We start from the raw sequence: 11,713 nt of genomic DNA on the forward strand, positions 1-11,713 counted from the left end.
ATATCTAAGCCCTTAAGGTTTTATGGCTCTTACAGGCAAGAATAATAGCAGAGGAGTGAGCCACCAACACCACTCATCAGAAGAGGCTCACTTAAACATGGCTCTTTTAGTGATTACCCTACACAGCAAATTGTCTTCAAATGAAACAAAGATATGGATAGACTTCAAGAGTTCTAGTCTCCTCCAACTAACATTTCAAAGACCTCTTAAGCCAGAGAAAGGCCTTTCCATACCCACATGCATACCCAGGTGAGAACATAGATAGCAGGCTTATTAAGTAGAACTGTCACTGTACCGGATAAGAATCTCAGATATGAGACCATAGCACCACCATATCCTTGTCAAACTTGGTATTAGGCGGATCAGTCACAGGGGAGCATAAACTTCTGTCACGCTTTATGAGCTGTTCATTTCCACCAGCAATATGACCTGGTTGAAAAGACATTTTTGTAAGTTTTGTCAGGACTATATTAATATGAATGTGGGCCTTTTTAATCCAGATTTTGAAAGCATCAAGCTCCCCATGAATCTGACGACAAGGGGTTGCAGAGACTTGTGTCTATTTCATGACTAGTTGAAAGATGTCAAATGAACCCAGCTGAAATTAGTTTTTTTATTTTAACACTCAAGCAAGGTATTTTTGGGTGGGACAAATAAAGGGACCTGTTTGCCCCACACATGTCCACATCATGCACTATTTTTTTTAGTATTTATCCTTGGAAAGGGTCTCAAAAGAAGAGTTTGAGTGATTCTTCATCCATGAAAGCCTATTACTCCACAAACTGAAGAGCTGCTGCCGCAAAATAGTACCCTTAATCCAAATAAATCATGGCCGCAAATAGTTTGTGGTTCTGCAAGAAAAGATTGTTTGCCCAGTCTTTCCTCTTGTTATCACTGCCTCGATCACCATATTGGAGGTGCGAGAAAGACAGGCATCCTCAGAAGGGTATACTTTCTTGACCATGTTAAAGGCAGAGGCAGTTTTAAGGTGTTTGCCACACCATTGCTAGACAACAGAAAAACAGAGTTCAAGTGCACAGAAACAATACTGAATGAAGATTCCTGACCTAGAGGTCTCTTGATTTTGGCCCTAGTACATTCACAAATGGGTACCATCTGAAAGCCATAGTACCACATTTTGCCTCAAAAGGCCAACCAAGCAAAGTGCCAGAGCACAGGTTTTGATCTTGAGGCAAAACACTCCAACTGTATAAACAGCATCAGTAGGTTTCAAAACAGGGCCTGAAGTAAATAAAGACAATATTGCAGCCTCTGAGATGACTAAGATGGACATGGCAAGATCTGTGGACATATACACTACCACAAAGTCTCCCAAGATCAGTCTCATTGACCTGAATGTAGAGTGGTGAGACTTTGTGATTACTTTGCCAGTAGCAGTTTCACCCTTGATGCTTCTTATAAGAAAATAAAAACAGGAGTACTTGTAGCACCTTAGAGACTAACAAATTTATTTCAGCATGAGCTTTCGTGAGCTACAGCTCACTTCCGGCTGCTACTCTGAAACCTATAAGGAAACAATGCCTCATCAGCTCAGCTGAAGTCAAAAGGGGTGCTGGAAGGATACAACCAAAAATACTTCAGTGATAAAGGTACCCGACTGGCCTAGAGGGAAGTTGGGTCTGTGCCAATGTAGGCAGTACCAGAGTGTCCTAGCATTCAGTGATCAAAGGTGACTCAGCCTTATAATTCAAAGATTTCTCATTTGGCATGAGGCTGCACTAAATGTAAAAGACTTAGTGGCGTCTCTAAGCTTGCCTCAACATGGAAATGGAAACATTTCCCTGATGTAACTGCACTTATGGTGTTGCCTACGCATAAGATATCACCCTCACACCGTGTGCCCATCTTCCAGCTACAGATGCAGTGAACATGCTCCTCCATTATCATCTTTCTGCCATGCTGACATTGCTCAAAGCTGAGTAGTCTCTCTTCCACCTGAAGAGTCAGGAAACAGACATTCTGGGTGGGGGGAAGAAAGCATGAAAACTATGCAAATCAAGAAACTTGGAAATTAATAGGAATAGAGGCCCCGAGACAGATTATGAAGCAACAGTGTGCTGAATCACTGACCGAAAAATACAAATACATGAAGACTGACCATGGAACCAAAGTTTCTCCAAGGTCCATGGAGGCTGGCAATTCATCAGTGTTTCTGCTCTAGCAGCCACAAAAAAGAAAACAGACCTGACTAGAAAGCAGGGAAAGCTACAAATAAAGATTATCCTGCCCTACCAGCATAGGTTAAGACAAGCTGGAGTAGCTAGCTGCAGTTGTGCTGTTCCTGCATGGAGGTTCACTGATGACTGCAGTCAAGAAGGTACTGACTGGAATGTTCAAAGAGCAGCAGTTAAGCTTAGGGATAGTGCACAATCACCGCAGAAGATGTGGCTTGTGCTCCTGCTACTACAACCCTTAGAAGGCAAAATACCCTTAAATCCTGGTACCCAGAAGTGAAAATCCTGCACAGATATTTTTAAGAAAGAACATTTATGAGGAAATACTTTGATATTCTACAGAGTATTACTATAATAGTTCTGGATTATAGACCAGGAAATTTTAAAAATATTTTTTGATAATGAAGTTGCTATTTCATCTTTCATTTTAACTAGATTTAGCTTTGTCACTGTTTTCAAAATAAATAAATAAATAACACACACACAAAACCCAAACTACTTCTAGCTATCTATTAATTTAGCTAGTACAGAATCCCCCCAGTTTGTTTTTAACCTATCATGCTATTTAACAAAGCCTCTGCTTTGAAACACATTTCTAAGTGACACAAAAATAAATAAATGCTAAATGTGCACATGCATACAGCATAAACCTTCTCCCTCTGCCTCAGTAGAGGGCGCCTGTTGACAAGTGGTGACTCAGCCAGTGACACAGAGGTGGTGTTTGGATGTTCAGGATGTGCAATTACAATGAATCAAAGGAACCTATAACTCAGATAAACTATTGCACATCTACCAGTCCTAAGTTTTTTAACAGGGCCGTCAATCTGAGATCATGGGCAAAATTTTCCAAAGCACTTAAGTCACTTTGAAAAAGTGCTACAAGTTACTTAAGTGTCTAACTCACTTAAGTGTTTTGAAAATTTTACTCTTAGATAAAAAATAATTTTAATGTAGTTTCAGGAAGACCCCTACCAATTTTTTATTATTTTACCAGAATTCTTCCTACGTTTAAAAATTATTTTTTCTCCTGTTGCTATACAAGACCACCCATTCAAATGGGAGAGCAGTGAAAGTAGCTATACACTAAATGTAGCTAAAATACGCAAGTAAATAAAGAAAATATTTCTTCTCCAATCTGTTGTTGTAGTTGACAGTTGAAAAAAGTCACTCATTTTGTTACACCTGCAATATTTTAATTTTAAGCTACACATTCAGATATGTTCAATAAGAAAAATTCTCAGAAGAGCAGCAAGACAAAACAGAAGACTTTTTTTAGCTCTTTGTTAAAAAACAAAACAACCCCCCGCTAAATTAGTAATTCACTTGTTGATAAACATTATGCATTTGATTATGCCTGGAGACATCTGCACCAGGAATTTCAAGCTGGTTTCTTAGGCCCTGACTATACTTGCAGATTTGCAGCACTGCAGCAGGGTGTGAAAAAACACCCCTTCCAGCACTGCAAGTTGTGGCACTGCAAAGCGCCAGTGTGATCAGAGCCCCAGCGCTCTGTACATTATTCCCCACAGGGAGGTGGAGTACGGACAGCGCTGGGAGAGCTCTCTCCCAGAGCTGGCGCGCCGACCACACTCGCGCTTCAAAGCGCTGCCGTGGGAGCGCTCCCGCGGCAGCGCTGTGCAGCGCTAAGTGTAGCCATAGCCTTAGAATTTGGGACATTTTAACAACTGATAAAAAACATGAACAGGATGGCACAAACATTTAACTTCTGATGACACAGCAACCTTAGATTTAGTTTTCTATATACACCTCTACCCCGATATAACGCAGTCCTCGGGAGACAAAAAAATCTCACCACATTATAGGTGAGACCGCATTATATCAAACTTGCTTTGCCCTCCCCCGCCCCCCGTTCCTCATTCCCTAACCACCTCCTCCAGAGACCCCCATCCCTAATCATCCCCAGGACTCCACCCTCTACCCCACTTTGTACACATACCGGTAATTAAATAGTCATTGGGCCTGAGAGACAGACTGAAAATGCACGTATAGCCTGGTGGTTAGGACACTTACATGGGAGGTGGGTCCAGCCTCCTTACTCCAATCACTCTCATTATTTATCCAAAGTGGAACAGCTTTGGAAACTATGGGGCTGAGCTCTCACATACTCCTTCTTATCCCCAAACCTTTGGATGTAAACCTGAGACCTGGTCCTCCCACTCCAGTTTCTAGGAAATATGTATGGTTTACCTTTCTCCTTCAAGGGACTGGCTGCCCCCATAAGGGGTTGAGCTTCCCCACACATCCTGGAAATACTACAAGCACCAATTCTTCAGAGCAAAAAGGGAGAAATAGGGTAGGGCTGCTTCCCTGTGAGGCATCTCTGACTGCTTTTAAACAGCAGAGGAGTCAAGCAAGGGAAACTCTTCAATCCTTCCCCCACAGCCAAATTCCTTTTTCTGCCCCACCCTCTTGGAGTTCAGGGCCCAGGGACTCCAGTGGCCTAACCTCGGCTTCTTTAAGGGAGGAGTATTAACCCCTCCACACACACACACTCCACTGCCTTTTGTTCCCCACATAGTAAGTCAAGGTAAACAGAATTCCTTCTCCTGCCTGCCTCAGGGTCCTTTACATCTTTACAGACCATCAGGCAGTCCCAGGCTGCCCCGGATGAGGGGGCAAGATTACTGCCTACCATCAGTGGGGAAAATGAGTCAGTGCTGAATAGCCAAGAATGCTGCTGGGAGTGGTGAGATACCAGTACAGCAAGGAGGACACCAGTACAGTGAGGAGATGCAGGAGGCCAGAACTCCACTGTGAGTAAGGAAACAAAGATGCAGGAAACAGGTGTTATGATTCAAGACTCTGCAGGGAAAGGGAACATGAGGCACAGCCAAAGATGATGTGTGACAGAGCTCCCCTGGAATGAAGGAGACAGTGGGTACTTAAGAGTGCTGTCAAATTCATGATACATGGCAGAGAGTAGGAAAAGCCTCAAATGGATGTGAAGCAACTTCTGGGGGGAGTGAAACTGTTAAGGATGGGGAATGGTGCCCCTTACTCTATGATTTCAGGGTGGTCTGCTGAAATGTAACTAAACCTGAGGAAGACAGGGGAAGAAGACACATCTAACCTCTCCTTTAAAGGATGCAAACATGGTAACTTATCTATAACAATGTCATTAAACTGTATTTTGGTATAATTGGAATTGCTTACTGACAATCTATGAAGTTCAAGTAGTAAAGCAGATGCTCTGCCTAGAAGTGGGATTCCAGAACATAACTAGGGTACCTATTATATCTCTCTGCTTTATTTTATTTTTTTTTAAAGGGGGAGAAATGTGATGTATTGGTGGGTTTTTCCTGTACCACTTCTGAATTTTGGATGATTTTATAAAACTATATCATGAAATTACTGTGTCATGGAAAGCCTATATGTATACGAGTCCCCCATGAGCTAGCCAGATTGTGTCATATCTCTGTCAGGCCACAGACAGTGCTGAGCAATCAGACTCAATTATCATATATTCAGAGTAAAACACCTGGGGACAATATGTTTGCTCTGCATGGGAGAAAACACTTTCTCCTCTTGCCTGAAGGTAGGTGGGCTCGGGTGTAATGGAAAATTACCAAAAGGCAGAACAAAAGAAGCAGGAGACCTCAGCAGGAGTCTATAAATGGACTCACGGGGAAAGTGGCAGGAGAACCATTTTGCACCAGACTAAGATGAGTGAGGCTGTTGCAGGAGCAGGGTAGGCAAGGAGGCAGGGACCCCGTCTTTCTAACAGAACAAATATAGATCCCCCCACCAAAGGACTCCTAAAGGAAGGATGAGCTAGTGAGAGACATTGTGTTTAGGATGTTCTATTGTTTAGTATGATTTGTACTCTCCTGTACATAATCTGTTAAGTAAAGAGCATAAAGGTAATCGTCTGAACAAAATGTGTGTCTTGTCAACTGCTTCATATCTCAGAGGTAGTTAAACTGTAAACCAGAGGTTTCACATCTTTTGGGGTAGAGTTCCAGGAGAGAGGTGTGTTTAAGACCTGAGGAGTCTGAAGGGGTAGTGCTTGCACCCAGAGGGGCTAGGCAAATGCAGAGCAGTTCCCAACACTTGGAAAGTGGGTGCCAGACAAGGGATCTAAGCCCTGAGAGTGTGCCTAGGGATGCTGAGATTGAGGCAATGGCTTGACCCCATTTAGGCTCCATCATCTTAAAACACCCTTGGGAATCCATAGGACAGAGGTTTGGATTTCCCTCACATCAATCCTGGCAGGTGGCCACGAAGGGGCACTTGCTAGGATCTGTGATACCCAATATACACCATGTAAAGAAAATTAATAGTGTAAAATTGGTACTGTGGAGAGGCCTAGTTTCAGTGGCAAATAAATAATTATCTAGCTTTTATGTAGCACTTTTCCTCAATAGGTCTCAAAACACTTTACAAAGGAGATCGGTATCATTATGTCCATTTTACAGATAGGGAAACAGAGGAAGTGACTTGCCAAAGGTCACCCAACAGGCCAGTGGCAGGTCTAGAGTCTCACTCCAGCCCTCTATTCACTGGGCTACGCAACATAATATTGCTCAGATCACTGTAATGGAAAACTCTTCTAGCTGTTATAATGAAGGAGCTAACAGTGTCCAGTAGCAAAAACAGACTAATTTGTTTTGTTTTTAACTGGACATCAGATCATCCACTGTAACAATAGGGTAGTACGTTTCACTACTTTTTTGTCACACCTATATATGTTAGCATTCTGGATTAGAACACAACAAAAATGGAGGAGGGAATAAAATTGTAAGATTTTACAGAAGAAACATTAACTAAATTTTAATATATTTTAATTATTTCCTCTTTAAAAATATTGCAAAAATGCTTATGATCTCATGTGCACACTGAACTTGATAAAGCACTGTTGGTTTTAACATATACATAGTTACAGAAATCCTACTTATCCAGATGGGTAATTTTCTCAAGAACAGATCAGACATTAGGGTGACCTCCCCACCAAGAATGTCATTTGTTTGCTCAAGGGACAATAGAAGTGAACATTTTATTTAAAAAAAAAAACTGAAAAAATTGTGTTCGCTATGTAGAAACTAACAATTCAACATTCAGACAAGCCTAATAGAAATAACCCAGAAAAGAACTCTTCCATGCATTTATTTCCATTTCCAAGTAATTTCAAAATCCTCTATTCTGGAACCTTTAAAATGACTAAAAGTACAATTATAAAAGAATAAAATCAGCAGCTTTCCTGAAACAAGAAAACAGAAGGATGTTACACCTTCACAATATCTCAATTGCCATCGCCAGCAATTTGTATTACCAGCCCTTGCCCCATCTCCAATTTCAGTCCAACCACTGAATCAAGAGTATGGCCAGCTTTATGAGCTGAACTAGCATCCACTTCAAGTGGCCATGAAATCTTCCAACTGTCCCAAAAGAATCATCACCAACAGGGACACTGAAAGTCCCACACGCTCAGTCAGTGCCTCCAATGCGGAGCTATAATAGCCCATACATGCCCTTTGCAGTGCAGAGAAGCCATCTACGTACCAATATCTGTTCCACCTTGAAGCACAGGCTCATCTACAAGATGGAAATATTGCATTTAATCCAGGTTTGGATTGGGAGGATTCACTTCAGATAGTTGCAAAGCAGCAGAGTCTCACACACTCCCACCATTGATTTAATGACAGCAAGTATAAAGTACATACACTTTATACTGACAAGTGTACTTTGGACAGTTCAAGTTTAAGTTTCCACATACAGTAGTCTCCCTCCTCCCACACCAATTGCAAATTAAATGACACCCTGTAGCAGCTACAGAAATTGCTTACGTGGGAAAGAAACATTAGGATGTAATAATGCATTTTAATTGCAATTTAGCAGGTGAAAACTAAGCAACCAATATCATATAACCAAACTCCTCCCTGGGCAAATTGCTCCATAGATCACAATGTGGCAACTACAGCTCTATAAGAAGTCCCCAAGTTAATGGTATATCACTGAATCCTTGCTAAATTTTATGTGATCAATATCAAAAAGCTATAAGTAGCTTGTTTGCAGCACAGTAACATATGTTTCTATATGCAGCTACACTTGAACATAACCATTGATTGACACAGTGTACGGAGTAAGTAGCTTCCAGTCTCCTGGGATATAGGCTGTATCACTCACCCCTTAACAGCTGGAACAAAAGTGTTTAACTGTCAGCCCTTTCAACAACTAAATTTGGTCCTCAAACTATTAACTCACAGAGATAATTTAGAACTTGGAAGAACATAAAAAGCTCAATTAAAAAACACCACAGCTTCTATAAGCACTGCTCTGGGGTAGTTAGAATTCCTTAGCATACTTTTCAGCTAAAGGAGATCCTGAACCCAAAGCCCAGTACCAGCACTGCAAATAGCTAGTAGGTAGTAAAGCAATAAGAGGCAGATAAAAGCAAAACCTTAAATCACATTTATTTTAGATAAGTAAGTTGTACCTATCAGATGCCCTACACAAAAGTAAAACAGTTTTATAAAATAGTCAACAAATTCAGATAGGATTAACATTAATAAAGCCCTCTGAGCCCACAGGGACTAAATTCTCCCACATATACAAACTCCAAACCCATGTTCCCTACACAAAAGCCTCTGAAAACCAATAACCATTGTATAGTGTGCCTTGGAAGGCAAACTCAGCTTCTGTCAAGCCAGAAGGAAAAAAGGCATTCCAGAACTGAGGACCCTTAACTGAAAATACGTTGCCATTAACCGCTTCCCACTTAAAGCAAAAATCATTCATAATTCAAACACCCCAGACCACTTCAACTACCATGGTATCACATGAGGAAAGAGGCAGTCTCCAATCTTGTAGCTGTGACCCATACCATTTAGGGCTTTTACATCCACACCTTCAGCCAACTAGCCAAGGAAAGTGACATTTTAAATGTGATCTTGCCATTTTTATCCCAAGCAAACAAAAGCGGTATTAAGTAAAACAACATGGTTCTGTATTGTCTTTCAAGAGTCCCTGGTTCAAATCCCACTCTAATTTCCAGAGGCAGGCAGCATGCGCTGAACAAAAAAAAAAAAAGTGTCACTCAGCCCTTTGGAAGGTGGTAAGAAAACAGTGACTCCTCCACCCAATAAGCAGCAAAACTGAAACTCCAAAAAGGCTCACACCATCTTCTACTTGTGGAAGTACAATAATGCAGGAGTCACAAAGCAAAATCAAGGAAAACTGAAGAGACCAAGGGAAAGATCTTCTTAGTTTCAACAGGGACCCCGGAGAACATAGCTCATCCACACCTCTCTCAAAATAGTGTTCCCTTTATGAGACTATTATTGAATCCAACAGGTGTAGCTCGTGAATGCTGCAGTAAGAGATTTGTTAATCTTCCACACACCCTAATTCAAGCAAAGGGCACACTGTAAAGTTAGAAAAGTACAACAGAAAATGCCAATATCGTGTGTGTTATTTGTAACAGAAGTAGGGATCTTGAAGGGTTAAGACACCCCCTCAATCTGTTTCTCTCTCATCAAAACAACTATTTTGTATGTCTCATATTTGCATTATAAAGAAAAATGAATTCAGTTTACAAAAAATCACATAACAGTTTACTTCATTACAGAGTAAATTGTCAATGTTTACATCATTCACAGTGGTTTTCCACTGTGTTTACTTACAAAAAGTAGTGAGGTGTAACTTAGAAAAGAATCTGAGAAGAATCAGACCCAAATCTGTAACTTACAAGGGGATTATCAATATACATCATTTACAAATGTCATGAAGTTTTCTTCAAGCTATCCAAATCCATGACAACTTTACAGGACATCACATCATTAATTCTTTTAAAACAGTTATCTTCCTCTATCTGTTCCCTTTACTTCTTTCATACCAAAAAAGGGGGGGGGGGGAGAATTAAACTGAGCAGACAATTAAAAATACACATCTGAAGCACACATATTCTGAATACATTTTAAACCCAACAGATGTGTGTGTATCTCACACACACACACCTAACCCTACCTGTTGGGTTTAATGTGTATATACACACGCGCACACACACACACTTTAAAAAAAAGGAATAAAAACTAAAAAACTAAAGGAACGGCCATAGCTAGATTCTTGTGTTAATCATCCCTATCCCAGTTACCCACCACAAGTGCCACAGGCTTTTTCTGTCAGTCTCCTTTATCTTCTAGTTTTCATCCACCTATACTGGCTATATCCTCTCCTGTCCTGTGGTGGTGGTTTTTGTTTGTTTTTTAAACCAAATATTTTATTTTTAAGTTTTAGAAATATTTGCCTCTGAAATACAGCTTTCCATTACCTTATTTCCTTCAATTATACAGCAGTGCCCCACAGACTCTCTCATATCTTACATTTCTATAAAATTCAGGATTATTTGTACTATAGTAATTCTCAGGAATCATGGTCTCAAAATGCCAAGCACTATACAAACCAGTAATAGGACGACAAGCCTTGCCCCAAAGAGCTTACAATCTAGATATATAACAAGACAGAACAGATGGAGAAAATAAGCCAATTTGGGTGGGAGAACAAAGTAACAATAAGAGTTAGAACAATTTAACTGAAATGTAAAATCATTTTAAAAATTAACTGAGCCTATTAATTTATCTGTCAGATCCTCAGTTCTCAAAAAAAATGGCTGAAAACCTTGTATATTATTAATTGCCTTAACAGATAATTATTGTCACTTTGTCCATCACTTAAAACCTATACTCCCCCCCTGTCAATCCTGAGTATTTTTTGGACACGTGATTTACATGAGAAGCATCAGCACAAAAGGAGGGGGGGGGGGAGGCTCAGTTCTCCTCCACTTTGCTGTTTGTAAGAGACTAGGGATAAGGGGCAGACTTTCTCCCTCCCTTCCCATTGCTGGAGAGAGACAGCAGCCTTTTCGTGCAAACAGGAACACAATCAGCTATCAAATCAATACTCTTATTACACCCCCAGCCCACCACAAACATTCCTGCCCTTTTCCACCACCCTCAAAGAACCACACAGGGAAGGGTATACCTTTCCCTCCCCAAATTCCACACCTGGGCCTAGCCTCTCCAAACCTCATAGACAGAGGCCTTCCCTCCTGTCTCCATCCCTTCTTCACTCAGATGGCTTTCCCCTCCCCAAAACTCTCAGATTGAATCCCTCCCTGGTGCCCTCCCACTAACCCAGCTCCTTCAAACAACACGGACAGGGGCCTGCCCTCCTCCCAGGTGTCATATGGACAATTTCTCTTCCTACATCCCAGCTAAGGGTCCCCAGATAACTTCACATAGGTATGAAGCTTCTCCTACCTGCCCATCCAACACCCCAGGCTCCCTGGAACCACCACACAGACGTCCTTTAACCTCGCTCTCTTTCCGCAAGAGAGCCCTGGGATCTCACTACTCAGGCTTCACCTCTTCCTCCTTCACACACACCTCAAACCAGGCAGCTCCCCCTCATACCTCTCATAGGATAGGCCTTCTCCTCAACCTTAGAAAAACCAGGGCCTCCTCCCCAGGCTCTCGCAGACAGCGACACACACTGGGGCCCTC

The 11,713-nt window shown here is 41.4% G+C and overlaps 1 protein-coding gene across 4 annotated transcripts in view; it reads right to left on the bottom strand.

The window, feature by feature from the left end:
* The window catches only part of USP47 (ubiquitin specific peptidase 47), a 96,528-nt gene that overhangs the window by 84,066 nt on the left and 749 nt on the right, over positions 1-11,713 (bottom strand). The gene's annotated exons all lie outside the window — the stretch shown is intronic.

The sequence above is a fragment of the Mauremys reevesii genome, linkage group 4 (genome assembly GCF_016161935.1).
Source record: "Mauremys reevesii isolate NIE-2019 linkage group 4, ASM1616193v1, whole genome shotgun sequence".
Taxonomy (NCBI): domain Eukaryota; kingdom Metazoa; phylum Chordata; order Testudines; family Geoemydidae; genus Mauremys; species Mauremys reevesii.